Source organism: Poecile atricapillus, chromosome 8, assembly GCF_030490865.1.
Source record: "Poecile atricapillus isolate bPoeAtr1 chromosome 8, bPoeAtr1.hap1, whole genome shotgun sequence".
NCBI lineage: Eukaryota > Metazoa > Chordata > Aves > Passeriformes > Paridae > Poecile > Poecile atricapillus.
Genome location: NC_081256.1, coordinates 7236167 through 7242166, shown reverse-complemented (window position 1 = coordinate 7242166; position 6000 = coordinate 7236167).

Sequence of the window (6000 nt, the reverse complement as noted above, 5' to 3'; positions counted from 1 at the left end):
ATGGCAGAACGTGCTCCTCTGGGACCTGGAGATGATCCAGCTGCAGCAGCTCTGATGCTGACAATTTGCTGAAGCAGAGTTTTGTGTGGTTTGTTCTCTTGCTTGGAATGTCTGGAACTTTTGTCTAGTGCTGCTCCTCTTCTGAACCATCAGGACCTTTGCAGCTGGTGGGGAATGTATTAACTACCAGGAAAAAATTAACTCTATCCCAGTGAAAGCAGGACACCAGGGCTCCTTCTGTGCTTCAGTCCAGAGGACACCCCTCCCTCCCCACCATCTCCCAGGGCTTTGGATGTCTAAAGACTGCAAAGTGTTAACACACTCCAGGATGGCTGGATGGAGAACTGCTCTTCATCAAGATCCCGCTTGAGACCCTTCCTAAGCCTGCAGCAAAGGCTCAGTATCAAACTCTGGACAAACCACATGCTCTTGGTCTCTGAATACTCCAGGCAGTAGCACTGCACCCATTGCCTTGAAATGGCATCCACCACCCATTCCCACTCCACTTGCCATGCGCTGTTCAAAGCCCCATTGCTCCTTTGTAATGCCAGGTAGGATCAGCAGTGGATTTGCCATGAGATCAATCAGCCAGGATCAGCTGGATGCACTGGTCTCTGTCAGCAGCTATCCCAGTGTTAACATCCCTGGCAGGATCTAATATTAATTAGCTGTGCTGGGTGTGGGGAGGATGGGCTGCCCTGCAGAGCTCAGCCTGGGAGGAGGCATTCACACTCTTATTTCAGAGTCACAGAATGTCCTGAGCTGGAAGGGACCCACAAGGATCATGGAGTCCAGCTCCTGGCCCTGCACAGACACACCAACAATCCCAACCTGGGCATCCCTGAGAGCATTGTCCATGCTCTTCTGGAGCTGTGGCAGCCTCAGGGCTGTGCCCATTCCCTGGGGAGCCTGGGCAGTGCCCCAGCACCCTCTGGGAGAAGAACCTCCTCCTGATCTCCAACCTAAACCCTCCCTGACACAGCTCCAGCCGTTCCCTGAGGCGCAGTCCCTGGTTAGCAGAGGGAAGGGAAGGTGCAAGGCTGATGTTGTGCCTTCCATCCAACTTGGTCACCCTGAGCCCAGCTGGGACAGGTGCTCTGGTCTGGCCTTGGGGAAGGCCCTGGCTGTCAAGAACTGCTCTGGGCGGCTCTGACAACTTTTGTCCTTGAAATTCATCACTCTGAGTGTCTCCCCTCTGAGGAAAGGTGATTTTAATCCCTGTAGTCTATGAGTAGAAGGGAAGAGGAGACGGAAGTGGAGGAAAACTGGAGTTGTTGTGTGGTGGTTGAGATCAGCAGGAAGTCACAGCTGTCCCCCAGACCTGCAATACACAAACTTCCCCCAAACTGAGCACTTAATGTGCAAGGAAAGAGGTGGCTGATAACAGAGATTACCCTAATGAATAAACAAATGTTTTAAAAGACGGCTCCTTGTGCAATGCGTTATTTTTAACTTAGTGGCAATTTGCATGTGAGTCAATTTGCATACATTAAATACATCTCCCCTTCTGCACCGAGCTCCCCCTCCCCTTCAGTACAACATCTCATTATGGGGCTGCTGGGACTGGGGAGCTGGTGGCTCTGGAGGGGATATTAATTTGCCCAACACATGCTGTGTAGGATTTTATCACTTGCTGCACATTGGACCTGCTGTCTTTGAAGTCACCAGAGCCTCGGAGGGCCTTCTGCTAGAGGTGGTTGAAATGGAAAAAGAAAGGAAGAGGAGGGGGAACCACCAGGAGCAGAAATGCACGAGGAAGAAAGGAGATTGTTCAGCTGGTGTTAACTTGACAGAAAATGAGCGATGCAGAAACCTCTCCCCTCTGACAGAGCGCTCGGGCATTGTGGGTGGGGGTTGTTTGGTTTGCTTCTTGTTTGAAGTGTAATTTTGCCATTTTTCTGGGAGCCACAGAGAAGGAGGAATGGCCCAGTGGGAGCCCCAAGAGGAAGCTATGGGGTGGAGGCACGGATGGTCTCTCCAGATCTGTGTTGTTGTGGATTTGGGGGGGACGTGGAGGTTTGTGTGTGGTAGGACCCCCCTACCACGGTTTAGTACGTGGAGACCCCCACGGGGGCTTGGGAGGTGGCAGATTTCTGCCTCCAGGAAAGGTTCAGGCTGGATATTAGGGAAAAGTTCTCCACTGAAAGAGCAGTCAGGCACTGGAACAAGGTCCCCAGGGAGGTGGTGGAGTCACCATTCCTGGAAGCATTCGGAAAATGAGGAGACGTGGCACTTTGTGATGTGGTTTAGTGGACAAAGTGGAATTCAGTCAAAGGTTGGACTTGATGGTCTTGTAAGTATTTTCCAACCTGAATGATTCAGTGATTCCATGGTGTGGGAGCTGTTGCCACCCCATGCCTCAGTTTCTCCATGACACAGAGAGGATTAATGATGCCAGCTGCTCTTAGAAGACTTCAGGACATGCTCAGAGCATGTGGTGATGGAGAACTGGTGGGAGGAACTCTTCTCCATGACCTGGATATCTGTTTGAGGGGTGTTGTGATGAAAACACACAGGTGTCATGACATCCCTGTCTTTGATAGACAGAGAAGTCACTTTGCTGCCCTAAGATCAGCTCACAGGGTTTTGAAATGCTGCTGATGCAGTGGAAAAAGCTTTTGCTGTTGTACAGCAGAGCCCAGGGGGATTTTTCACAGTTCCAAGTACTGACCAGAAACCCTGGAAATGTTTTGAGGAAGGAATGAAAAAGAAAATTTCTTTCAATTAGTTCAGCATTTTTCAGCCAGTTCTGGTTGCAAACAAGAACATTGTACTGAGCTCGAGTGTTCCTTTGAAAGAGCCTTAAAAAAAACATCCAGGGAAATGAACAAAGGAAGTGACCCAAATCTAAACTAGACTGATAGGCTGTAGAAGACTTATCTTCACCAAGTAACAAGGTCCCTTCTCTCTTCCCATGTACCACGAGTCTTAGCCAAAGCTCCTGCAATGTGGCAATTCAGGAATAAATGTCAGCAGCTCCTCCATGCAAGGAATATTTGGATGTCAGCAGCAAGAGGCAATGTTTCTGATAAACTGATGCAAATGGGATGCTGGGATCAGGGCTGGGATCAGCACTGGGGATCTCTGATCTCATGCAATTTCCATGCTTTGAGGGTACCCGATCCCCGCAGAGCAAAGGGTTTTGAGCAGGTAATGGGCAGCCCACCCCATCCTCCTTGGGAAACCCTTCAGGCAATCACTTGTTTTGGTCCACAAAAACACCAGTCAAGGGAATGAAGAGCATGGCATGTGGGTTTTGTTACTGAGAGAGGGTGGGGAAATCCATATCCTGCTGCAGCAGCCTTTGTGCTGTGCGTGCAGCAAAGGAGAGCTTCTGCCCGTCTGAGTGTAGGGCAGGGGGGGTGACAAAGGTGAGTGAAACATCTCACCTTGGGTAGCGAGCATGGCTGGCCAGGAATAAAAAATATTTGGTGGAGGAGGATCTATTCTATTCAGGCTGGACACTGTGAGCCCAGTGCAGCTTGTTTCCAGGTCCCTTGGAAAAAAGGGAAGAGTCAAACTGGAGGAGAGGTGTCTGTGGAAAGGCTGATCTCTGCCTGGAGCTGCTCCAGGCAAGGCAGCTGCTCCCAGGCTGGGCTGCATTCCAGCCGGGCATGATGGAGAGGGATGGAAGCAGGGTTGAAAGGGTGTGGTCAGAGGTGTTCTTTTGGGTGTGTTGTGATGCACTCTGGGCCACCTCCCTGTCTCCAGTGTCCTGTTGCCCGTCAGGCAGTGTCTGGATGTCTCCACAGAGGGAAGCCACCTCCAGCCCCCACTGACCTTGGTGAGCAGCCTGGGCTTGTCCCCCTTGGTTGGAACCAGCTCACCCTGCCCTCCTGAGTGCTGCTTTGCAGAGGGGACATCACAAAACGTGTCCCCCAGAGGCTGCCCGACAGGATGTCCTAAGAGCTGTCGAGTGAAGCATCCGGCCCCGCTCCCTCCTGGCTGGCCCCACTGCTGGAATTGTTTCCACGGCAAGAGAACAATACCTCTCTTTCCATCCAAGAAACATTTATTACATGATCAGTTTCAGATGTCTCTTTGGGGAGGAGGGGAAAGCGGAGGAGAAATAGATCTCTTTTTTACGGCAGCACGGCAGGATCCATCCCGTAATGGATTAATTATCCCCGCGCGCAGGCGGGCTGGGGGGATGTTCGGAGCAAGCGCCAGGGTTGCCTTCCAAGAGGAGCAGACGTGGATATTTCTAGCCTCCTTTTTCACAAACTAAAAGGGGTAATTAATTAATCTGGAAGCTTTCACGTTCATTATAATTCCCTCCCTCTTCTCGTTTTGTTTCTCCCCTTCGATTGTGCGAAACGTGGAGAAAGGTAAAGAGTTTAGGGGCCTATTATGCTGCTCTTTCCCGAGCCCCTGTCAATCTCCCTGCTTGCTTTCATATCTCTGCCTCCTTTTCTCTCTCTTTAAAGCCCTCAGAGGTCAGAAACGTTTCCTGGTTTTCCTTTGCATGCCCTGAAGGAAACGGTCTGGGCTGGATTATCTGCCGGTATAAACCAGCACTGATGCACAGGCTCTCTCAGCAAAGTATTCCACACTTCTGGGAGCTCCTTCCATCCATCACATGGGCTAGGGAGGAGAACCATCCCTTGGGCCTGCTCCTCCTCAGCTGCGGAGGAAGGCACAGGATTAATGCTGACAATACAAGCACTACCTAGGTAAAGACGGAGGCTCCAAAGCCCAGGAGGTAAACGCTGTTACGATGCCATTTCCCCGTCCTTTCCCGTTTTTTATTTCCACACAGCCAGGCTTCAACTCGAGCAAGAAGCATAAATTCTGCTGTCCCTCGACTCCATCTGCTCACAGAGCTAAAGAGATATAAAGGATGTAGCCAGAGTGAGCCAGTCCATTACAGAGTGCTCTGGAGAGGCTGAGGCAGAGATGCAGCCAGGGATTAGAGGACATCCAGGAGCAATTGCAGCCCCTTTGAACTAAGCATGACTTCTCCAAAACACCTAACAGAAACTAACTTCCCAGGGATGGGGGATTGGAAAAATCTCATTTCAGGCTGTAGATCCCAATTATTTTAGCTCTGTGAAGCCAGAGATGGGCTGGTGGGAGGCATTTTCATATCTCCCAGGAGGCGAGGAGCCCTCAGCCAAAGGTTTGGGTGCTTGCTGGAGGATTGGTTCTGTTCCATGCCTGCCTGACAACCCAGCTTTCTGTAGGAAAGCTTCTGCGCAGCCCAGTCTAGAGAAACTTGTGGTTCTTGAAGCAAGGTTGCTGGTGCTTTGTCTCCCCTTGAGCCAAGAAAGGAACATGGATTTGCATCCAAAAGCATGGCCTGGCCCTGGAGCTCTGAATGGAAACCCCTACACACCGAGTCATCTTTCCCCTTACCCAGTACTGTGAACGTTTGACATGGCTGATCTGAAGATTAAAAAAACCAGCACAACCCTCAGAAAATGCCCTTCCAGAGGCACCACGTGGTGCCCATTTTTTGGTTTTTCTGGATGTGAAAGTGTCCCAGTGGTAAGGGAAGGAATTCCCAGTGTCTCAGAAGCCTGTTTGACTCTCTTTGTCTGCCTGCCTGGTGACACTCATGTGTCATTTGCTGCTCTTGGCAGTGAGTGGGAGTTTGTGGAATGAGAATATGAAATTTCTCCCTCTTCCACAATGGTACACAGCTTAGAAGGATGGGTTGTCCTGGCTACATCCCTCCAAGTGGCAGAATAAATAATTGGGATACGAAGAGCTGCTGTCCAACTCAATGTCGTGTTCAAAGGCTCCTGGTTGACTGGAGATCTGGAGAGGCTGTTCCAGTAATGGGTTGTCTGTTGTTCCTCTGCCCAAAACCAAGTTTAATGAAGCATTTGTTCTTTTACTGCCCTCTCCTTAACTGGGTTTTAAAAGCTTTCCCTCAGAGCTGGGTGACAAAAGCAAAATTGTGTCCTGATGTGTTTGTTTGAATTCTTAAGTGAATTTGCTTGGGCGATATTCCCAACCTTTCCCTGGTGACTTTCCAAGAACATTCAAGCAACGAGA